Source organism: Natator depressus, chromosome 16 (genome assembly GCF_965152275.1).
Source record: "Natator depressus isolate rNatDep1 chromosome 16, rNatDep2.hap1, whole genome shotgun sequence".
NCBI classification, from domain to species: Eukaryota; Metazoa; Chordata; order Testudines; family Cheloniidae; genus Natator; species Natator depressus.
The window spans coordinates 12,671,385-12,696,916 of record NC_134249.1 but is presented as its reverse complement, the minus strand read 5'-3'; the positions used below and the strand labels follow the sequence as shown (position 1 = coordinate 12,696,916).

The 25,532-nt window shown below is 44.5% G+C and overlaps 1 protein-coding gene across 1 annotated transcript in view; it reads right to left on the bottom strand.

Moving 5' to 3' along the window:
* COL27A1 (collagen type XXVII alpha 1 chain) overlaps positions 1 to 16,268 on the bottom strand; it is a 297,315-nt gene extending 281,047 nt beyond the window's left edge. Inside the window, exons 1-2 of the mRNA XM_074973737.1 lie at positions 16,165 to 16,268; positions 7,041 to 7,235 (exon numbers count right to left, since the gene is read on the bottom strand). The gene's annotated coding sequence lies outside the window, so the exon portion shown is untranslated. The remainder of the gene's footprint in view (positions 1 to 7,040; positions 7,236 to 16,164) is intronic.
* Positions 16,269 to 25,532: the final 9,264 nt, after the last annotated feature.

The window sequence follows — 25,532 nt, the reverse complement described above, 5'->3', positions numbered from 1 at the left end:
AGCTGCTGCCTCCATTTCCCCTTGTTCAGGTTGGACTCGCTGCCATACCCATTTCTCTTTCAGGGCCTAGTCGTATTCTTCAACATAGAACTTCAGCAAGTCATCAAAACAAAAGCAGTTCCTCTGTTACAGCTCCCAGAGCTTTTCCCCTCTGCCTCTCTCAGCCCCTTCAGAACCTCTTCTCCCTCCTACAATCACTCTCACAACCGAGCTCTGAAAGGGGCAGTACATCCAGTTACATGCAACTATGTAACTTTATCTCCCTTTAAATCTTCATCCTTCTTTAACCCCCTTCCTCCATCCATTGTAATAAATGTCCTATGTTTATCCAATTTAGGCTCCAATCCTGCAATGAACTCCGTGCAGAGTCCCACTGAAATCTAGGAGGCTTCCCACAGGGGTAGTGGTATAGCTGTCTGGAAACAGTATTGCCAATCCCACATTAAAAAAAAAAAAAATAAATAAAAAAAAGATCATGAGTCTGCCCAGCCCCCAAAATCATGACATAGAATTCTCTCTTTTTAAAACCAGTCTTCTTTTCAATTTTACTTCTGGTGTATGAACTTTTCAGTTTCACCTTTTTAAGCTTCTATACACAACTAAATAGGCTCATTCATTTTTTAAAAATCCTGAAATTCTTACCTATTAACATGACTCCAGGAGTTGGGGCTTAAAGAAAAAAGCCCACCAACTATCACAAGACTTGAACTAAAATGGTGAGAGTTGGCAACACTGTCAGCTCAATGCAAGATCAGGGCCTTCAACTGCAATTTCTATAAGGTAGGGTCTGTATCTTCATTTCTGTAATGTACCAGGCAATTATATGCTGTTACACAAACATGTAAGTTAATAACACCACCTCCTCCGGAATGAAGATATTTTCCCCACCACCATAAGTCTTTGCTGTTGTAGCCTGACAGTGGCAAGACTTCAATTTGTCTTCATACAGGGACATTCCCAGTGGCCTAAACACATTGGTAGAGATTATATGATGTCTTTTCTTTTTTTAAGTAGGGGAGGATTGCTTCTTGCCATCAGAACTGAAAAGCAACTCCATGGGCTTTCTAGGGAAATGCTATAAGGTTATCGCAGAGAATAAACTCTTTGAAATCAATTTTTCTCCCCCTGCTTTAAGAGGCTCAGAACAGATCTAATGAATTGGGAAAAAAAAAACAAAAAACTTTCTAAACTGTGGATAATCAAATGAACCTCAAATATGCTTTTTGTACCACACCATCTGCTGAGGTCCCCAAGAAAATAATGGAGAACTACATTAACAAACAATGAAGTTTTGATGGGACAGTAAATTACCTACTGATGCAAGAATGACTCATAGGTCAAGCAGAGAGGGAGGCTTAGCTATACGGCAAATCCTTCACACATCATAGCCCAACTCGTGGCATGGTATCATGGTGATCAGGGCATCATTTGCTGTAGGGCAAGGCATAGGTCTATACGCTCCACTTCCTGCCCCACATTCAGACTTTGCAGGATATCATATAATGTGATGGTCTATATGCCGACAACTTCACCCCTCTCCCACCACTAGAATTTTTCTGAAATGACACCGCAGTCCAGATAAACATTGGATAGCCAGTGAACAAAACAATTTTCCAAGTGTGCTCCACCTGTATTGGAGAGTTGAATAAAATCAGAGTATACACACACACTATTGTTGCTATACAGCTTTGCCAGGGAACCATTATTGTTATCTTCCCTAGATCAGAATGAAAGATACATACGACACGTGGGATTTTGACTTTACCAGATTTGAGCAGGGACAAGTCTAAACTGCTAAATTTAGCTTGGCATCTAAACTTTCCCGAAGTTGGAATCAGGGATTTTGGTACGGGGCCATCTCTAGGTTTGAAGCAACCTAATATTTTATGGGACCAGTTGTTTGGCTTGTCTAAGTTACACATGGCTCTGGAATATTTTTCTACAGTCATTACCACTCCAAGACAACCAATAAAAGCAATTACATGAATCGACTGCTCTTTGAGTGGATGGCTCTATCTCAAGTTATTTCCCTTTCTAGTAATGAGAGGAAAAATGATCAGAGAAAAGAAGCCATCTAATTTTATCCTTAATTATCCATCAGATGTTCATATGTCATCATCAAACATAATGAGAGTGAGACCATGGTAACTTTTTTTTTAATATATGCCAAGCAAGGGGAAAGTGTCTATGTATTCTCCCTTAATGCAGTACCAACAGTTATTACAAACACTACAGTGTAAGAACACAGTCTGGAAATGGATCTGGAACACATTTGTCTGTCTGTTCCCTGACCAACTATCTTTCCGCATGATTGAAAAATCAAAGCCTGTGAAATAGCATGTAAAATTCTCCTAAAATCCCCCCCCCGAAGAGTTATTCTCTTTTTGCTATGCAAGTTTCAGTGATAGGAATGGAAATGGCAACTTCAGTGAACACTTGGGGGCATGGATTGTATAGGTTAAAGGTGCAGCTTATTATATCTTTACAATATAGTTCTTCAGCACATTTGAAATCAAAACAACTTATCCTGGGCCAATGCAGAGAACAAGAATTAATGTGTTTTCTGGGATTACAATTATTCTGTTTTCTGGGATACTCAGAGCTATAAGTTCCCATGCCACAGCAGGGGAAACGGAAGTAGCAACTTGATATGGAAAGCACTACGGAAGCCTCTTAGCTGAAAGAAAGATGCCCACTAGCTTGAGTCGGTCTACTTCTGATCAGAAGAATATGATCAGGGTCCCTGAACTCAGTAGGAAAAAAGAGTGTGGTCGGTGGTCCAGTGGGAGGAGCTGGAACAGACCACATGTTCTATCCACACTCCTCCTGCAAACTGCAGCCATTCCTGCAGGAGACCAGGAGCAGATTTACCATGAAACAAACTGTGCGTTGGCATGGGGCCCCCAACGACAGAGTACCCCCCAAAATGCAGGACAAATATCTGACAATCTGCCTGAGTCCTGTCTGGTGGCACAGCAGGGCTCAGGCAGGCAGGCTGCCTGCATGACGTGGCCCCATGCTGCTCTCTGCGTGCCCCAAGTGGGGGTGGGGGGAGGCAGCGCCACATGCTGTCCCCACCCCAGGCAGCGCACAGAGACCTGCTGCCCCCCTCTTCCCAAGGAGTGCGCAGAGACATGCCAGCAGCAGGGCTAAGGCGGCTCCCTGCCCGCGCTGCCTCCCTCCCTCCGCACCGCTTCACTCCCAGAAGCGGCCGGCATGTCCCTGTGATCCCTGGGGGGTGTGCGTGTGTCTCTGCGCACTGCCCCCACCCTGAAGGCCAACTCCGCAGCTCCCATTGGCCGGGAACTGTGGTCAATGGGATCTGGGGGGGCAGTGCCTACAGGCAGCTGCGCGCATAGACCCCTTGCCCCCGCCCCACCTAGGAGCCACTGCCAGAGGGGTGTGTGTGCGCTGGTTGCTTTGGAAGTGGCGCTGCCCAAGGTAAGAGCCACCTCCCCTGCCCCCCTCCCGCATCCCAACCTAGGGCAGTCCTTACCCATATGCAAAAGTACGCAGCTGCGTAGGGCACCAGGAAATTTGGGGCATCAAATTTCCTGGTGCCCTGTGCAACTACGTGCTGCTCCAGCCCCTGCTCTTCCCCATGGCCCCCGCCCCGCCCCGCCTCTTCCCCGCCCCCACCTCCCTGAGGAGTGCAGCAGAGCTGGGCCTGCACTCACCAGCAGTGGGAAGTGCGGTGACCCGGACCCAGCCGCACAGCCAGTGAGTGCTGGGGGATGGTTCCCCCCGTCCCCCAAGCCAGCTCCCCCCCCGCCCCACGGAGGCCTGGGGCCTGCCCCCACACTCGCCTCCCACAGAGGCCTGGGGCCCCCCGCCCCCACCCCGCAGGGGGGCTGCGTAGGGCCCCAGAATTGCTAGGGACAGCGCTGCACCAACCCTCTGCCCCAGCCCAGAGCCTGCACCCAAACTTCCTCCCAGAGCCTACACCCCCTCTTGCACCCAACTCCCTGCCCCAATTAAGGTACCTCACTTTATTTTCATTTACTTCCCCATTACTTATAATATAGGAGGAGGATGAAGAAAAAAAAAAAAAGAATGAACAACAGGGGGGAGATAAGAGAGAATGTTCTTTTTCTTGGCCGGGTCCCAAGGGGGACGGCAAAAAAGGAAGCTACGCACAGCGCCCCACAAACTCTAAATCCGCCACTGCAGGAGACATCATTGCAAGTTACAACTATCCTCTGTCCTAGGGTCCTCAAATACCAACAGGGTTAGAGCACAAAGTAGGCCATTATGCTGTGAGTGAGCCAATGAAAATATCAACAGGGAAGCCTCTAGTGTTGGAGGTAGACATGCCACAATGGACATATTGTGACATTGACTGGGCTGATCTTTCCGTTCATTTCCCTCAATATCTGCCAATGACACTTTATTTTCTGGCCAACATTTGTAGAAGCTAGTGCACAAATTCAATAATACTCTGTAGCATAAATTTCTCGATTGTCCTTCAAATATAGCCTCCTTCCATGTGAGGAGATGCCTTTCCCAATCTGAACTAGACTCTCAGCCCCACACGCTTGTGTAGAACCCAAAGACTCTCCCCCTACTCCCCCCACCTTCATGAAGTTTGGCTTTCATATCAACAGCAAGATAGTAAAGTTCAGCTCAAGCCTTCTTAGCAGATTTGGCTGCTCCTAGGGTTCCTCCCTTAGGACTGCTCAGCCCATACTCTAGATCTTCTCTACCCAGTAAGTCCCTTCCACCTCTCTTCTATCCAGCAAGTAACAAGCCACCTACACCTCATTGAATAAGCAGAACACATTTAACGCTTCACCTCTGCTAGCAATGTGGGATGTTGCAGGCAAATGCTGACAGACTTATCACCCTCCTAGCACTGCATGTTTGAGGCTATTGAATTCAGTATTGCCACCATTGTTTTCTTACTTTTGGCACAATTCTTGAACATATCATTGGTTCAAAAAGAAGAAGTTTCCCCATCTTACTTATGGGGGTGGAGAGGGGAGAAAGACAAGGAGGGGGAAAAGTCTCAAATAATGTCCCTAACTTTCAAAAACCTCAGCCTCGACTTGTGGAAACTAAATTGATACTCCTGGCTAGGGCTGTATGTTTTTGTTGCATTTCATATGTACACGTGAAAGTCTCTATTATGTGCTGCCTACAAAGAGGTTGCCAACAAAGTTTGCTGATGTTCATGGAACTATGGATTAATTGTCCAAACTGCTGGCATTTGCCACTTGTAGGCAGCGTGATGAATTATGCTTCTATGGACAAGTTAGTATTACATCATAAATTGTTCATGTGAAGTTTTGTTATTTAATTGTAAATGCATGACTCTGACTTTAACATGTCTGCAAGATGATCTATCACCCTGGAGATTTGCATCTTTAAAAATAGCAGCAATTCAAAAGCCGTGGGGTAGAATTTACATAATAGTTGATAAATAATAGTCCTTAGGAAATTAGGTCACAAGATTATTCTATTTGCAAACAGAAAGTCCAACCAAATGGAGCTGGTAATGTCTAGTATATATAGACTAGAAAAGATGAAATTTTCAAAGTACTTAGGTTAGCATTGATAGTAGACTGCAGAAACTCTAGAGTGTTTGTTGAGATTATTTTAAAAGAACCTAGGCCAAGATTTTCAAAGGCCTAGTGATTTTGTGGCCAGCCTGGCTCATATTTCAGGGCCTGGCTCCTCATTTTGAGACACATTGAAGGGGTCTGATTTTTTGATGCTTAGTACCTTTGGAAATTCAAGTATTTGGAGGGTTGCAAGTGGGGGGGACCAAAAAATCCTTAGTTACTCTTGCAAGTCTTGGGCTGGTCTGTCTCCATATTCAGGATTCCTTGAATTTTATCCAGCATTTCAACCCCAGATGCCACAATTAAAAAATATTGGCCAAATCAATGAGTAATCAATTAGATGTATCTGATCAATAGTCTCCAGAATATGGCTTTAGTCATATAAAATTGATCCTAGTCCGTAGTTTCCTTTGGCACCGATGCATGTGCACTGATAGCCAGTGTAATTTAAAACTAGGGAGCATAACTACACAAATTTCTCTTTTCCATCCACAGTATCTCTACTGTAAATAGGCTCTAGTCTCAGCTAATCGGTGCACCGAATGCCCCCCCACACTTTCTGTTGCTTTTCCATTTACAATCACATATTTCATATGCTACATCCAGGAGTACCACCATCACAAGGCTGTGTTATAACTTTCATTTGCCATGATTGCTACAGAAAATTTGACAGCAATTAGGCTGCTGCTGGGCTGATACCATTGTTCATCATGCTGACCAATACTGTCTCATGGTTTCCTTGTAGTGCCCCATTTGTCTCACACTTAGACTGTGCACTTTTGGGGACAGGCCTTTTTCTTCTGTGCTTGTACAGCACCTAGCACGGCTGGTCTAGGGCTGGGGCTCCTATGTGATATACAAGTAATAATAATGCCAAGAACTCACCACAGACTACCTCTGGAGTCAGGTTAACCCCAGTCGGTTTCGGTCTTCAGAAAGACTTTAGCTTCTGGAAACTCAGCTAGTTGGAGGTGCCAAATCCTTCTCCCACAGTTTAGAAAGCCATTTTCCAGAATAGTCCAGTATGGCATAATTCATACAACCAGCATGCACACATTAGATTACTCAAGATTTTCTCTTGTCGACTAATGGGTCCAGAATCTATTACTGACGGGGAGCCTCAAGGAGGTTTAGTTTAGCACCCTGGAGTTTTGATTAACACCCAGGAGATACCCATAATGTGTCTTCTGGGTTACTGAAGATTGCTCAGAGAACAGACCAACCTTTCAGATCTAAGATGAAGATAATTGTATAAGATAACATCACCGAATGGTCACAACCAGTCCAATGGTCACTACTAGTTGAGCTGGCTAGAGCCCATACTTTGGCTTTCTTTTTTTTGGCTCCCAACCACTCTTCATCATGAGCTTTACCTGGCACAAATAGCTCATCTGTGCAGAAGACTCAGGGAGCTAGCAAAGGATTCTCTTCTCTGTTTCATACAAGGAACGCTTTACAAGCCTTACAACTTGTACATACCTTTAAGGACCTGCCCAGCTCTGCTCCTTCCTACTTGTCTCTTATGCAGTCTCCATCTCACCAGCCTCATCTCCTTGCTCATCAGCTTCTCACACAGACATCTTCACATACCTCTTATGCATTGAGCATCCTTCTTAACTGATCCATTAGATCACGGGTCTCTCCTCATTAAGACCTATGGGCAGGCTGCAAGTCCTGCAAGAAATCAACCAATTAGTAATGCTGGCTAGACTGAAAGGCCGATGGGCAGCGAAGGGCAACAAAAATGATTAGGGGTCTGGAACACATGACTTATGAGGAGAGGCTGAGGGAACTGGGATTGTTTAGTCTGCAGAAGAGAAGAATGAGGGGGGATTTGATAGCTGCTTTCAACTACCTGAGAGGTGGTTCCAAAGAGGATGGTTCTAGACTATTCTCAGTGGTAGAAGATGACAGGACAAGGAGTAATGGTCTCAAGTTGCAGTGGGGGAGGTTTAGGTTGGATATTAGGAAAAACTTTTTCACTAGGAGGGTGGTGAAACACTGGAATGTGTTACCTAGGGAGGTGGTAGAATCTCCTTACTTAGAAGTTTTTAAGGTCAGGCTTGACGAAGCCCTGGCTGGGATGATTTAATTGGGGATTGGTCCTGCTTTGAGCAGGGGGTTGGACTAGATGACCTCCTGAGGTCCCTTCCAACCCTGATATTCTATGATTCTATGATGGAGATAGCTAACTCTTCATGTATCTATTTAGAAATATAAAAATAATTGCAACTGTTTATATAAATTACACATATTTGACTGAATCCCTCTCCACCCAACCTTCATACACCACAAGTCTTCTCTGATGCTGAGTTTTTCAGTGATGGGTCTTTGAAGGATTTGCACGGCACCCACCACAACAGAGCCCTGAACTCAACTGGAGCCTCTTGGTGTTGCTAGCATACATAAAAACATAAGAACGGCCATACTTGGTCACACCAAAGGTCCATCTAGCCCAGTATCCTGTCTTCCAACAATGACCAATGCCAGGTGCCCCAGAGGGAATGAACAGAACAGGTAATCATCAAGTGATCCATCCCGTCACTCATTCCCAGCTTCTGGCAAACAGAGGCTAAGGACATCATCCCTGTCCATCCTGGCTAATAGCCATTGATGAACCTATCCTCCATGAACTTTTCCAGTTCTTTTTTGAACCCTGTTATGGTCTTAGCCTTCATTACATCCTCTGGCAAGGAGTTCCCTAGGTGGACTGTGCATTGTGTGAAAAAAATACTTCCTTTTGTTTGTTTTAAACCTGCTGCCTATTAATTTAATTTGGTGACCCCTAGTTCTTGTGTTATGAAAAGGAGTAAATAATACACCCTTATTTACTTTCTCCACACCTGTCATGATTTTATAGACCTCTATTATATCCCCTCTTAAGATGAGAAGTTCCAGTTTTATTAATCTTTCCTCATATGGAAGTTGTTCCATACCCCTAATCATTTTTGTTGCCTTTTTCTGAACCTTTTCCAATATATCTTTTTTTGAGATGGGGTGACCACAGTGGAGGTGGGAATACCGTGGATTTATACAGCAGCAATATGATATTTTCTTTCTTATTATCTATCCCTTTCTTAATTATTCCCAACATTCTGTTCGCTTTTTTGACTGCCGCTTCACATTGAGTGGATATTTTCAGAGAACTATCCACAATGACCTCAAGATCTCTTTCTTGAGTGGCAACAACTAATTTAGACCCTATCATTTTATATGAATTGTTGGGATTATTTTTTCCAATATGCACTATTTTGCATTTATCAACACTGAATTTCATCTGCCATTTTGTTGCCTAGTCACCTAGTTTTGTCATATCCTTCTGTAGCTCTTCCCTATCTGCTTGGGAATTAACTATTTTGAGTAGTTTTGAATCATCAGCAAATTTTGCCACCTCAGTGTTTACTCCTTTTTCCAGATCATTTATTAATATGTTGAATAGAACTGGTCCCAGTACAGACCCCTGGAGGTCACAAGTATTTACCTGTCTCCATTCTGAAAACTGAACATTATTCCTACCCTTTGTTTCCTATCTTTTAACCAATTACCAATCCATGAGGGGACCTTCCCTCTTATCCCATGACAGCTTACTTTCCATATAGCCTTTGATGAGGGACTCTGTCAAAGACTTTTTGAAAATCTAAGTACACTATATCCACTGGATTCCCCTTGTCTACATGCTTGTTGACCCCCTCAAAGAATTCTAGTAGATTAGTGAGCCATGATTTCCCTTTACAAAAACCATGTTGACTCTTCCCCAACAAATTACGTTCATCTATGTGACTGACAATTTTTTTTTACTATAGTTTCAACTAGTTTGCCCAGTACTGAAGTCAAGCTTACTGGCCTTTGGAGCCCTTTTTAAAAATTGGCATCACATTAGCTATCCTCCAGTCATTTGGTACAGAAGCTGATTTAAATGATAGGTTACACACTACAGTTAGTAGTCCTGTAATTTCAAATTTGAGTTCCCTCTGAACTCTTGGGTGAATACCATCTGGTCCTAGTGATTTATTACTGTTTAGTTTATCAATTTGTTCCAAAACCTCCTCTAATGACACCTCAATCTGGGACAGTTCCTCAGATTTGTCACCTAAAAAGAATGGCTCAGGTTTGGGAATCTCCCTCACATCCTCAGCCATGAAGACCGATGCAAAGAATTCATTTAGTTTCTCCACAGTGGCCTTATCATACTTGAGTGCTCCTTTACCATCTCGATCGTCCAGTGGCCCCACTCCTGTTCACTACAAATAAATGGGAGGTAGTTACCAATAGGTCACAGGACGCAGAGCATGAAAAGCATTCACCTTGGGACATTTAAGTTTAACAAAGTTCTAAGAACATTATCAACAAACAGCAAGTCGGGTGTCTTGGCCTGAGGACTCAATCAGAAGAGGAGATCTAGTGATTTCCATTTTGCTGCTTGCACAAACCTAGAGAGAAGAGCCTCTTCCTCACTTCGGAGATGCCGGAAGTGTATTGGCAATAGATGGTAGAAAACTTGAACAATATATACATAGACAGAGACCGCAAGCATGAGCTAGCTGGCTTGAAATTCTGATAGCACCCTCACTAGTGTGCATGTAGCAAAATATCATTTTTAAAGGTTTAGTATTTCAGAGACCTTGGTAAAGTTTAGCAGACTCACTACTCAAGAGCTCAAACATTGATAAACTATCTGTATCCTATACCTCTGACTGAACCTACAAAAGAACAGACTTGAAATCACTGATGATATACATGCTTGTGTCACTCATCCCTTTGATAAAAGGGGAAATAGTACCTCAGAACCTTACATTTGAGAAAGGAGGAGAAGATGCAAAAGCAAATCCTGGCCTCAAAGACAGACATTTGCTAGCAACCATCACCAAGTCCTGACGCTAGAAAATCCTACCCTACTTTAAATGAGACAAGGAAGATTGCAGTGAAAAGTCACCATCTTACACCAAGGTCAGAGGCCTGTCCGTGAAGGAAAAGGCACTATAGCCTGAAGCAACTGCAGCCAAGGTCAGTTATCACCAAAGGGCTCAGTCAAGTCCCTCTACAAGAAAGCCCTGAAATGAAGGCTAGCAATTCACTGGTATCAGAAGATGTTTGGCCTCTGGGGGAGGGGCTTATGCTACTGCAGAATCAGTGGCCTCTCTCAACATCCATGTGAGAACACAAGTGGCAAAACTGAGGGCAAGTCTACACTACAGAGCTACATCGGGGCAGCTGCATCAGCACAGCTGCACCACTGTAGCGCATCTGGTGAAGATGGGCTATGCTGACGGGAGAGTGCTCTCCCACAGGCATAATTATTCCACCTCAGTGAGAAGTGGAAGCTATGTCAGAGGGAAAGAGTCTCCCACCGACATAGTGCTGGTGTAAAACTTGCATCTCTCGTGTGAGGGAGTGCGGGAGGTGTTCCACATGTAAGTTATATTGACTTAGGCTGTAGTGTGACCTGCCCTGATTGACTGACTGGCTTTGTAAGAAAATGGGCAAAGACTTGGGCAGGGGTGGGGAGAAGAATCCCCATCCTCTCCATAGGGACTCATCATAATCTGCACATGACTTCACTTAATACTGAATTCCACAGACAATGAGCATGCTAAGGAAGGGGGTGAGGTACAGGCTAGGGTATCTATCGATGTTGCTGCTATTGGTGAAGCTCTATGCTGTGAATAATAGTCAAAGTTGATCTGTCAGCTGTAACCTAATCCCGGATGTTAGATAGTATTGTGAAGCTGTATCCTGCATATGGCATGTGCATGTTTGAACGCACTTGTGATGTGCACCCTTGGTGTCTGAACTGCCAGAGAATGAGACACATTAGCTGTTTGGACTCGGCACCAAGGACTCTTTCCTTATCTCTCTTTAAAGCTCCTCTCTTGCTTCTCTGTAGAAGGGGTTACAACGGCTGGTGAATAAATCTTGCACTACTATTGAAACATAAACCTGGCCTGTATTTATTTATTTTTTTTAAACCACACACACACACTCTCTCCACTTAGCCTTTTCTCTTCCCCTCCAACTTCTTGGCTGGGACCCCATGCTTTGGCCAAGCTTTTGCTCCTAACACTTCTTTTTGTTTTCTTTGATAGACTGAGAAGTTCTTTCATAAGTTTCACCTGGGGAAAACGTATGGACCCAAGCAGATGTTCACATCTCCTCTCACTCAGCGGATTGTCAGCAAGTCTATCTATTTCATAACAATAGTCAGACACCAATAAATCCCACATTTTTTTTAACTTTACAAAGAATCCCTCCTGATAAATTTTTCAAATGTAAAAAAAAAAAAAAAAAAACAAAACCAAAAAACCCTACAAATAAATCAAGCATCTAGTAGTAGATGGAACGTGTAAGAGACTCCCTCTGCTGGGCAACAGAGATCTACACTACTTTACTGTTCTGGGAATAGAGATTAGAATTCAAGAAGTTTGCCCAACACTTTCAAACCTAAATATGAACATAGGTGCCTCTGGCTTTAAGTGTCCTGCAGTTGCTCAGTACCTCTGGAGACAAGGAAACATATTTAGATGCTTATGTAAACACAGATTTAAGTGCTTAATATTAAATATACAAGTTTGGAAATGTTGGCTTCTTCACATGAGGCTTTTTTGTTAATTTTAAAAGCAAACCTTCTGCCACAAGGATTCGTTCATCCCTTCTCTTGAACAACACCAGGCATTTCTATAGGGATCTCAAAGGTCTTTGTAATGTTTAGCAAATTAATCCTCATAGCCTCACCCATCAGATAGGTATCATCAACCCCATTTTACAGATGGGAGCACAGAGAGACAAAGGAAACACAGCAAATTGGTAGAACAATAGGAGGTGGGATTAGAATCCAGAATCTCCAACTTCTAGCCTCACGCTTTAACCACTAGCCAATGATTCCTGTGCTTAGGCATAGTCTTTAGCATTGGTTGAGAGTACTGGCTCAGCTAAAATAACCAACCCAACCTTTTGCCTGAAGTTCAACCCAAACTTTCTTTGGAGGCTAAAAATGTTTAAACCACTCTCCTCCTCCTTTTACCTTTCCCCTTTTAAATTCCATGCACTGCCTGTTTCCAGCTGAAACCAGAAATATCACCAGAAAGCTTCTCCTGTAGCATTTTTGGCTCAACTACCAGAAAGTGGCTCAGAATTGCCATGCCAGAGCAGCCAGTGGTGTGTCTTGCTCAACATCCTGCCTTGGCCAGTGTTGCCAACTTAGCGATTTTGCTGCTAGATTCAGTGACTTTTTTGTTTCCCTAGCAAGGAAATTAGTATCAAAGTGACCGGCGACAAATCTAGCGACATTCACTGACAATTGCAGTGATATTCAGAGAAAGAAGTCACCAATATGTATATTCACAAAACCATAATAAAATCCATTCCATGCTCTTCTTACTACATGATCCGGCCGGTGGGCCTCAGCCCTAAGCCAGAGGGGGGTGGGAAACCAGTGTCTGGACTGGAGATAGCAAACCTGCCGAGCTGGGGATGGACTGAGCAACGACAGCTCGAGACCAAGCCACAGGCATGGCCTGGCCCAGAATCACCACAAGCTCCGGCAGATGAACAGCTTGGCACTCCCCCGTCAGGCCAGGCAAGGCCATGATCTGGTGCAGAGGGAGGAGGCTGGGCCGGGGTGACTTGGCCTAGCGTGCACAACAGAGCCAGAGCAGATGGTGTCTCAGCCACTGCCTCCCAAGACCTGGGAGAACCAGTGCCTCATTGTCACAGCCTTCCAGTGAGTGCGGCCTCCCCCCTTCCCAGCAATACTTCCTCAGAGACCCTGCCCTGCCCCACAGACCCTGCCCCGGCTCCCCCGCATCCCTCACAGGGGAGAGACACCCTCACTCGGACGTTGACCGGGGCACCCCTCATCACTGAGCGGAGAGAGATATTCCCTCTCGTGTGAGATGGACACTTTTTATTGCATCTGTCTGAAATGGTCCCTCATGTAGGTTACATAGCGACATCTAGCGAGTTTTCAGGGTTTCTCTGACAACTTCCTGCTATGTGGAGTTGGCAAAACCGCTCCTACAGCGGCTAGTACTAGATTTTTCAAGGGAAGGTGCAAGATATGCCATAGTTTATTCCATAATTGCTGACTATTTTAGGGATTAGACAATTTATATATGTCTCCCACCTCCCCTTACTGTAGTATCTAAGCACCTCACTAACTTTTAAAGATTTATATTCACAACACCTCTGCAAAGAAGGGAAGTGCTATTATCCCCAATTTACAGATGGAACTGAAGCAGAAAAACTGAATGATTTGACCAGGGAACTGAATCTTGATCTCCCACAGCCCAGACTAGCACCCTAACTGTTGCACCATCCTCCCTCTACCCATAGGAGCTGTTTCTTCTCAAAAAACCCCTCCCCCCCATCAGTTACCTAATGCACAATGGTTTACACCCTTGATACAATTTTTATCCTATCTAATCATCCCCAGTTGCAGAATATTCATAAAAATTTAGAATCTGCCTAAAGATTAGGTCTGAATGATATCTTGTGGCAACAAGTTCCACAGGTTAATTATGCTTTCCCTCCCACAAAGTGTCTGCTATTTATCAGTGTTACATGTGTTGCCCTTCAGTTTCATTGGGTCTCCTTGAAGGAAAAGTCTATTCTTCTGATAACTGCAGCCTGATACGTTATCTGGACCGCTTTTGTCTGCAGTATCAATAAATTCACCCATCTCCATTTTACAGGGCACCATAAGGTGATTCAAGAAATGAGGGTTCTATTTCCAGCTCTTCTACAATGGCACTACATTCCTTGGACAGCAAACATCTCTCCCCATCTTTATTCTCCCCAGCTGCAAAAAGGGATAGTGACATCCACCTTTTAGAAGTACTTTGGCATCTTGAGATAAAAGGGCCCAATTCACCACTGTTACTCCCGCTTAATTTAAATGGAATTATTCCAACGTTAAATTGGAATAAGGCAATGGCAAAACAGGCTCCAAAATGCTACATGCGTCTTTTTACTGATGACTCCAAGTACAGTCCTGTATTTCTGAGCTGGCTCATACTGACTCTGCTTCTTATATTGGGGACAATTTTGCAAGACTATATGCAGCCTATTCTCCAACAGAGAGAACCCAGTTAGCCAATGCTTCCTGCTATAGCAAGGCCTCATTTCTAGCAGCTTAGTATCATGCAAGAGTCAATGAGTTTGCATAGACTAATTTATTTTCAACCAAGGCAGTGCCATTGCCCATCCTTTATTAAAAAACAGGAGTGGGGCAGCATAAAAGAGAGAGCTGAATTTGGAAAGACATTGTCTAGATCCCAACTATTTTCAAGCATCTGAGAGCTATGTGGAATGGTTAAGAGCATGAAGCAATTCATGCACCAGCTGACTGGGAGAGACCAACTAACGGGTTACTATAGGACTTAAATAATAAATAATTGTATGCTTTTTAAAACCAGCCAGTCCAAACCCAGAAGAGGAAAGGCTACAGACACAGGTTGATAAATGTACAGTAAGATAAATGACTGTTCAGTCTTGTACCATGAACGCAACAAAGTGTGAACTACTTAGTTGTGTGCATTGTGTTATATTCAAAGAAATAAACAAACCCCTTTGGTTAACATTAGTTAAGGTTGCTCTCATCAAGAAGCTAAATCATTTAAAAAAAAAAAAAAGAATACAAAGTTAAGGGTTAAAAGGTTGCAAAGTCAAGCTCTCAAGTTCGGAAATGCCAGAATGAATGTTGCCTATGCAGCCTTAATTGCACAAATGCAGTCTTTAATTACATGATCCCATATTATTTTTCACACAGGGTCCCTGGTTCATTCAGTGCACAGGTTGGATCTGGTTTAAGGATAAGTCAGGGCTGGGCAGTTAAGGAGTCTGTGGAAACTGGACGGGTACTTCAGGAAGAGAAAGGATGGTCTCGTGGTTAGGACAATTGAATCCAAAGTCTCCAGAGCAGCATTCTATCCCTGCCTGTGTCACTGAGTTGTGATGTGATGCTGGGCAAGTGGCTTGCACCAGACTTTTCATGGGTGGTCACTTCTGCATGTAATTAAAGGCTCTATCATAATGCATGTGCAGAATGGGGCCTAACTTGAGAGTGCTTGACTTTGAAACCTTTCAGTCCTGAACTTTGTGTTTCCTAATTTTGTATGGTTTTAGTTTATTGAGGAGAGCCATGTTATCGAATGTTAAATGGAGTTTTGTTGTGAATTTCCTGTTTGTTAAATCAAAAGAAAATATTTTCTAAGCATTACACATTTGTTGTCTTCAGTGTACATTTTACTGCTATTGTTATCTTTGTGTGATATTTCAGTGCCACAATGACCTATGACAGTAATGAAATTAAAGTGTATTCACACCAACTTTTTAATGCAACTTCAGTTTTACTACAACTTTTAAATGACTTTTTTTTTAAATTGCGTGAGGAAAAAAATGGAGTCGGGACTCATATCTATAGTTTCCTGCTTTCAAAAAAAAAAAAAAAAAAAAAACCCACAAAAAACAGAAAGCTGTAGCCCCCCCACCCCCCATAATTGACGAGAACCAATAAACATTCAGCTCCTCTGCGTATGTATCTTATTTTCATGTAATTTCAGCAAGGTAACCAACAATTACCCTTTGAAAAAGAAACAGTGCAACTTACCACAGCACAAACTCAAAGGAGACGCACTCACACAAAGCCAATATACTTTTCTTCTCCCTTGCTAACAGGTTATGGTAGCCTGAGGTAACTCAGTTACCAGAGGCAGCTGTTGCCGTGACAACCAGGGCTATAGTGACTCCCCCCCAGCTATGCAAATGAACTGGAGAGAGGCAGGGAAGGCTGAGTGGCTAATGATCTCTGTGGCCATTATTTTACAGCAAGGGTACACGGTGTTGGGGAGAACAAACGGGCACCATTTCGTACACGGCATGTCCCAGCTTCAGGCAGAGCTCTTAACGGCCGTGCAGCCCGAGTGTGAATGCCAGGTCATCAGAGGAGAGGTGCTGGTCTCAAGCCTCTGCCCCTGGGGCAGGGAGCCAGTATTTGGTTTACAAACCGAGGCAGGGTGATTAAGATAAGAAAGGGCTGGTAATTAAATTAAGGATCTGGAAGTGAAGATAGAACCACAGGACACTCGGAAGAAATACAGCCAAGCCCTCCGAGTCAAGGTTACAGTCAGAATAGAGGGAGATGTGAGGGGTGTAGGTGAAAGGTGTAGGGGGCCAAAACCAGGGGAAGAGATACCAGTGTTATAGACAGGTTTCAGAGTAGCAGCCGTGTTAGTCTGTATCCGCAAAAAAGAAAAGGAGTCCTTGTGGCACTTTAGAGACTAACAAATTTATTTGAGCATAAGCTTTCATGAGCTACAGCTCACTTCATCAGATGCATGCTGTAGCTCATGAAAGCTTATGCTCAAAAAAATTTGTTAGTCTCTAAGGTGCCACAAGTCCTCCTTTTCTTTTTGCAGTGTTATAGAGAAGTTCCCACTTTACTTGTGGTACTTATGTGACCCCATTACCGTAGTAGTTGAGCACCTCACAATGTCTAACTTATTTCTCCTCACAGCCCCTCGGTGAGGTAGAGCAGGGCTATTATCCCCATGGTACAGATGGGGCACTGAGGCTCACACAGACTAAAGACCAGATTTTCAAAGGTATTTAGACACCTAGTGGGATTTTCAAAAGCACCTAGAAGGTTCGGTTCTTTGTAAACCCCACTAGATGCCTAGCTGCATCTTCGGGTGCCTAAAAACCTTTGAAACTCTGTCCCTAAGGCACTGGCCTGAGGCCATACAGGAAGTCCCAAGGGGACAGCGGGAAGGAGAAGGAGTAGAACCCAGGTTCCTGAGGACTAGCTTCCTAGCCACAGAATCAGCCTCTCTCTCTGATGCACGCTGCAAGAAAAGGACTTTGCTAGGTGGATCATTGGTCTGATCTAGTATGGCTGTTCTTATTCATTGACACCATCCGTGTTCTCAGCACTGTTCAGAATATGCCAGAAAATATAGTCCCTGAGCCAATGTGTATAAAATGTGTAGTCCTGGATAAGATGGCTCAAGATAGTTAAGTATGAAGTGTATAATTATTGAACGTGGTAATATCCATGAGTGGAGGCACTGATGGCAATAGAAGTTTTACCTGATTTACCCTTCAACTCCCCCCCCCTGCCCCAAAGAGGAAGAGCTGCCCAGAGCTCCTGTGCCTGTTTATTTTCCTTTTCTGCCTGCAAATTTAACACTATTAATTTGGGCTTGAATAGGGACTGGGAGTGGCTGGCTCACTACAAAAGCAATTTTCCCTCTCTTGGTATCAACACCTCCTCATCAATTATTGGGAGTGGAATCCACCCTGATTGAATTGGCCTTGTCAAAACTGGTTCTCCACTTGTAAGGTAACTCCCTTCTCCTCATTGTCAGTATATTTATGCCTGCATCTGTAATTTTCACTCTATGCATCCGAAGAAGTGGGGTTTTTTACCCATGAAAGCTTATGCTCAAATAAATATGTTAGTCTTTAAGGTGCCACCGGACTCCTCATTGTTTTTGTGGCTACAGACTAACACGGCTACCCCTCTGATACTTTATAAAGCGTCAGCTAATTTCTAAGTTATTGTCTACAAAGCAACTAGAGTTTTCAGTTGCATAAGTAGCCCCTAGAATCAGAGTTAAAGTTGCCCTTCCTTGCCCCCCAAATCTGAAATGGTGCCCCATGGAATAAACGGCTCCACTGATTTTCTTCACTTTTCTACGAAAAAACAACATACATACACAAAATTAACACCGGAGATCATTCCGCACATTAATTCGTGACTGAATTTAAGTTCAAATTCCCCATGACATGTTTGCAAAAAGAAAAAAGAAAAAAGAAAAAAAAGGGCTCAGAAAAAGGGTGAGAGGCTAAGGAAAAGTGAGAATTCTGATGCAACCGCAACTGTGGTCTCACTGTGAGACCATAATGGGATTGCACGGCCATTTAGGAATATCACCAGTGAACGCCTTGTGTCAGGGTGCGGTGGTTCTAACAGCTGTTCCATGATTAAAGCTGTCTGGAAACTGGAATTCCTGTTTCCAGGGGGGAAAAAATCCCAAATTAAAAAAAAAAAAAATTCATTCCTAAACATCACAAAAATTGAAATTTCAAAGTTCCCCATAGAATAAGAATTCCAAAATGTTTCCAAGGTTCCCCCAGTTCAGCAGAGCCCTGGCAGCTTAGCATGCAGGGAGCCAGGTCTCTAGAAGCCCCCCACACACACACACTCAGGCAGCCTGCGGTGCTGCCATGGATTTGGGGACCCTCAAAACCTTGGGATCCCTGGCTCCAGGGTAGTCTGTTAGGAACTAGGTGGGCGAGCTGGCAGGAAGCCAGGCAGATGGAATTTAATCAAAAGCGACACTTTTAGAACGTTTCAGTTTTGACAAATCTGCATTTCCTGATGGACATGGCCAAAGGAGACATCTCTCCTACCCCATGCTGCCCTACAGAAGCCACATTAAGAGCATGAATCAAGCAAGATGGCCTCTCAGCAGGCCAAGGCATTCTGTTAGCTTCCCCTTCCGCACATAAGGATGCGGCCATTAGTGGTGCTGCTGGGGGTCACTATTCTTTGAGGAACACCACATAGGGCATGCTTGCAGAACGGATCAATTTCATAGCAATAGTTGCATCTGCTGTGGGACAGGTGCTGTTTATATTGCTTTTTGAGATAAGGTCATGTCCATAAGTTACTTCTTGAGGGGAATGAATCTGTTGTCTTTGATTTCTCTTCCTTTGCTATTATTTGCTGTGACAGATACTAAACAATAATTTTGCTGGTTGTATGGTACACAGTGCAAGTTTTCCATTAATAGTCCAGATTTATGATGCTCCAACGTCCTCACTCAAGACAATACAGCAACATCTGGCATAAGTTTGAGTGTCAGCAAGCAATTTTTATTGACAAAACCACACACAATTAGCACTGCCACAGTGTGCAACCGTGACAGACATTCACAAAACATCTCCCCACAGCACATCTGATTCACACGCCACCACCGCACACTACCCGGGTGAGCCATGATTGTCAAAGGGAATTCTGCACATGATTTCCATACATCATCCTTCTCCAACACTCTATCAGCTGACGCATGCACAAAGTTAGTATCGGCTGCCTCACGCTGCCCCCTTGTGAACCATTTTTCATGGTGGAGCATTATACATTCTGCAACATTTTGAGTAAAGCTGGTTGAAAAAATATTCTGCTGCCATCTAGGGTGTGAAGTAAGGGGAAAAAACATTTTAAAACTTCAGATGTATGGGAAGTAAGAATATGTTGCTACTATCTACTGTGCAAAGCGGTGGAAGCATGATTGAAATAAATAGCTTTACAAAAGATGCGTGACAGGTTTCAGAGTAGCAGCCGTGTTAGTCTGTATTCGCAAAAAGAAAAGGAGGACTTGTGGCACCTTAGAGACTAACAAATTTTTTTGAGCATAGGCTTTCGTGAGCTACAGCTCATTTCATCGGATGCATTCAGTGAAGTGAGCTGTAGCTCACGAAAGCTTATGCTCAGATAAATTTGTTAGTCTCTAAAGTGCCACAAGTCCTCCTTTTCTTTTTTGAAATGTGTGACTGGACAATGCCAGACAAGTTTAGACAGTCAAAGAAGAACCACAGCATCTCATTAAAAAGAGAAGATTAGCTAATGTGGGATTCTACTTTATTAATAAAGGTGTTTTCCCTTCCCCAAGTGTTATTCAAATATCCAGTGCTGGCTGCTTTGTATCACAGGGGCTAGGTGATGCCATCACTTGACTGATGCATGTAACATAAAAAAAGATTCTGCTAGTGGTGCCTCTGTAATATACCTGTTGTATGTGCAGTATCAAGACAGGTCAGCGGCTGAACTGGGGGAGGAGTTAATAGGACTCTTCCACGCTTTGCCCAGTTGAGTCACCAAAATCAGCTACTGCTCACCGTAGGTTGTGCAGATGTTCCCACTCCAATAGTGCTCTCTAAATTCTCTGGGGCGGGGCTCTGCTAGGCTCCTTGCCTGTGGCTCTTTCTTGATTGCGGAGGAAGAGGGGAAGTGGCAGTAACTATCTGAGATGTCAATGATTGTTCCTCTTCTTTCTTACTTGAGGAATGACATAGTTACCAGTGTTGACATTTAAAGGCACCATTGCTGGGTGTGAGTAAACACCTCACTTACATGAATGAGGCAGTTCATCCTTCTCATTTATTACTGCAGGTTCTCCTGCACAGACATCTTTGCATTGACAACACTACAAACCGAGTGTACCATTTTCCTTCTTCCCATACTAACTGAAGACTTTCATTAAAAAAGCCGAAATGCTGGAGAACAAGATAGCCTTGAGAGAGAGGTGCCAGTACACAGAACTACTGTGAACCAGCCCAATCCGAGCCCTCGGAGAGTTAAGGGCCATAGCTACTTAACACTAAGGTTTATCTACACATGGATTGTTGCTGCTTAACTCCATGTGTGGATACTTTTATTCTGGAGTAAGTGTAACCACATGTGAAATTAATCAGGAACAGCTATTGCGCTTTAAATTCACACAGTACCTCCATCCACCTTGGATTTTGAGAGTGGACAGGATTGCAAGGAGCTTATCTTCAGTAGCATGCTCTAAGTAGGACCACCCAGATAGTAATCAGACTGGACAGCCAAGCCACTTTGTGTTGGGGGAAGGAGGGCTTGGGCGAGCAGTTTCGGACAAGCCAGCCCCACACAGGCGGGGGGGAGGGGGGTCAGTGGCACCAGCAGACCTGGGGGAATCAGTGGTGTGGGCCGAGGGGGTAAGCAGCGTGAGCTGGCCCCAAGTAGGTGGGCAGCTCAAGCCAGCCCTGCATGGGCCGGGGCGGGGCGAGCAGTTCAGGGAGGGAGTCAGCGGTGTGGGCCAATGTTGGGGGGAAAAGAGGTGAGCAGTGCAGGCAAGTGGTTCAGGCCAGCCCCATGCAGGCCAGGGTGGTGAGTGATGCTGGCTGACCCCCCGTGGGCAAGGAGGCTAGCAGCTTGGGCCAACCCTGCATGGAGGGCGGGCGGGTGGGGGAGGGAGGGAAGAAGGTTTGGCCCAGCAGCCAATGCCAGCCCTCCACAGGGAAGGTAGGGGGACTTTGGGCTAGCCCCAGGTGGTGTCCCATTTTCCCTTTTGGGAAATATGGTCACCCTACTTATCCTCCAACCTACAGGAGGAATGCTACCATATACTACCACCCCCTCACTCCAATCCTTAGGTAGGTCTGTTTAGAGCCCAGGCTTCAAATTCTGTCAAGTTATATGGCATTTTACAAGGTGGACCCACATCCCCAAGGAACTGGGAACACGTGACACCAGCATCACAAGGGATCAGAGCCAGCATTCAGACTCCTGTTTCCACAACAGAAACACTAAAACAGCATAATCCCAAACAATATTTTCCTCAGGAGCAGGTGTGTGAGGGGTGTCACTCTTCCAGACCATTTGTACTCCATTATTTGACATAAGTTGGTATTACACTTTCACATACAACCTGAAGAGAAGTGGAAAAATAACCCACCTCATCCAAAGGGCTCAGGAATTTTACAGCTAACCTAAACACAGCTTTGAAGCAGCACGCACTGTATTCTTCCTTCTTTCACCTAGGCCTTGGGGGGAGGGATTTAAACATCATGTCATTCTTGATTATTAAGCACAGGGGCTAGATGTGCCTCCCTTTCAACACAGCTATGGTAATTTACCCCTAATCATTGCACCCCACACCCATAGCTTTACTTATTCCTCTTGAGAGATTGGGTAGCAGAGCTACTGCCCCCATCCACGTTGCTGCTAGCAGGCCTGCCCGCTTTAATTTCCACCATGTTCCCTGATTTGTTCCCCCCATCTCTTTCCCAGCCTCTTCTGGGCAAATTTAATTCTCACCTGCAGGTTCCTTTGATGCAGGCTGTGGTGGCTTTGATCCTGTCCTGGCTTGCTTTGGTCTCTCAGCACACGCCTCCTAAAAGGTCACCTTGTCATTCCATTGATCACAGACACCACCTGTTCACAGTTCTGCCCATTCACTCAGCTCCTTTATTCTCTCAGGTGTTTCCTGTTACATGAACTGCAAAATGCCCCAGGCATTCTGACTCCTTGCAGCACATATTGTACACATATTAAACATTGCTAAAGCATCAGAGTTTTCTAAGCTCAGGCTATGTTCTGTGAGTGGTCTAACAACAAGTTATAGGTAATTAATAATAATTTTCACTTTCACGATGCTTCCTTTCCAGACCATTTTACAAGCACTAAAGAACTAAACCTCACAGTCCCCAGAAGGAGGTAATATAAGTACTTCAGCAAATCTGTAGTCACCTAGGGCAGTGGTTCTCAGACTTTCGTACTAGTGTCCCCTTTCACATACCAAGGCTCTGGGTGCGACTCCCCCTTATAAATGAAAAACACTTTTAAATATTTATTTGAGCATAAACTTTCGTGAGCTACAGCTCACTTCATCGGACGCATACGAAAGCTTATGATCAAATAAATTGGTTAGTCTCTAAGGTGCCACAAGTACTCCTTTTCTTTTTGCGAATACAGACTAACACGGCTGCTACTCTGAAACTTTTAAATATATTTAACATCATTATAAATGCTGGAGGCAAAGCGGGGTTTGGTGTGGAGGCTGACAGCTCGCGACACCCCATGTAATAACCTTGCGACCCCCTGAGGGGTCCCAACCCCCAGTTTGAGAACCCCTGACCTAGGGCTTCACAGCTGTCTCTCTGCTGTGACATCACTGACTGAACTCAGGTCCTTTGGCTCCAAAAGCCACATCTACAGGGGACTCTCCATTAGGCTGTTTGCAGAGGGCCTATACATGTGGACAGTTCTGATCCCCTCCAGTAGAGGGCAGTGGTGCAAAAATACACACCCACTAACCAGTATTTTACAGGGGCATACTTTTTTTTTTTTTTTTTTTTTACAGATTGGTAAATTGAGACTCAAAAAGGGTAAGTGACTCTCCCATGGATACACATCAAGTCAGTAGCAAAGTCAGTGCCAGGCCCTCACAAGTCCTGAGTTCACACTCCCCACCTTAGCCACCAGACAAACCTGCCCTTCACAAACTATTAAAGGATTAGCCTCAAAAACTTATTTTCTTGCCGGGGGGGGGGAAATAGACTCCTCTGTCTCTGGTTGTGCTCTCCAGCAGTGAGTATGGCATCTTCCATACAAATTACAGTGCCTCTTCACTGCTGAACTCCATGCCCCTCAGAAAAAGTAATTACTTTGTCAGAAGAGACTGCACCTTGAAAGAGCTATTGGAAAAATAAACCTGTCATTACTCTTCCCCAGGGGTTAAAACGTATCCATATTTCCACTTTGATAACATCAGAAACACTCACAAGTAGAAAACGATAATAAACTTTACAACAGTTACAGAACCGGAGGCTCAGATTCCTGTGTGGACTGTGATTGCTGTCAGGCATGCTTCATTGCCCCCCACATCTTTTTTTTTTTTTGGCAACAAAGCTTTCTTGGCAAGGTTGATCACAATATGCACCAGGCAAGTGCAGTTCATAGACACCGTGTGGGCATCTCAGTAGGTGACATTCTTCCCTCTAAGTCTGTACTGAGCCAATGTCCCCAGTGTGATGCTAGAAAGCCCTGCGCTGCTGGAGACAGCCGGAGTGTCACTTACACTGGTGTAAATCAGGAGTGACTCCGCTGAAGTTATGCCAGTCTTGTAAACCAGTGCAGGTGAGAGAATCTAGCCCAACCATTTTTTCAGATGAAGTCCTGACCATTCGTGGTTATTAAAAACTCCTTTGTGCTTTTCTGGATGGCAGGAAGCAACCTGTAATAACCCCTAGGACACGTACGCTCATTGTTTTTCTAGCCAAATAGAAGCATGAAGCACCAGGGATTATCACTCCATTAGCCCATCGGGGAGTTAGATGCCTGTGGTTTTGGAGCCAAGGGCCCAGGAGTCATTAAGCATATGCCGTTGGCTTGCAGAATGTGTATATGTACAGAGCCATGGAAAGTTTCACATTTCTGCAATCCCCATGGCTGAAAGCAAAGTAGCCAGCCTTCTCAAGAAGGAATAATCACCTGCCTTTTTATGCATGTGAATCCATGTGTATGACTTGTAGGAATTTCACCCTATTTATTTATGGGGCTTGTGGCTTCTGCTGAACAGGACAGTCATGTTAACCCATGGAGTGCCTAGCCCCATCCTACTCCACCTGCTGCTATCTTCCTGTACCTCCTTCTGAATAGCCAGGAGAAGCAGGGAAACTCCATTCAGCAGCCAAAAGGAAGGGACTTTTAAATGGGAAGTGTGCAGGTGGTGGCTTAAAGGGACTTTTCCTCTTCCCTCCATCCCACTGCTTCAGCTCCTGGGTGGTGTCTCTGGACTACGCCACACAGAATCTAGTGCATAGAATCAAAACTGAATTACCAGCCAGTGTGATATTTGTCATCTGCATTTCTAAACAGGTGACTGGCTTGAAAGGTAATCGCTGGGACAGGCTACAGAGCAGCAGCATCCAGCTGAAGGGTTGAACTGGCTGATATCCAATGAAAGCACAGGAAGAGAGGCCCAAGTATGAAGCCCCACTTAAAATCAAAGAGACACAGCAGTCTGAGGTCATTGTCTACAGGAGGTGCCTGACTGAGGCAGATGAAGGGTAAGTTTCCCAGTGCACAATACATGGACTGCAGTATTTTTTGTAAACATCAACAGAAAATATTGATTTGCAAATATTGATGTTGGAGTGGAGAGAACTGCTATCCTTGCCTAACGCCCCTCCTACATCACAGAGAAGGGAGAGGCAGTGCTGCAAGTAGGATGGCATGGTACACCGCACCAGTAAGCTATTTATAGCCAGTACGGCGTACCGGAAAGACACAGGAGGAGCAGAATGTGGGGGCGCCGGGTAGCCCCACACCGGCAGCTCCTCTGGCGCAGCTGTACCGCCCCCAGCCCTTCCTCACAGCTGAATGCCTGCGTCTCCTGTCCGGGGTCTGTACAGCAGCCACAGCGGAGGACAGGGTTTGGGGCTGTA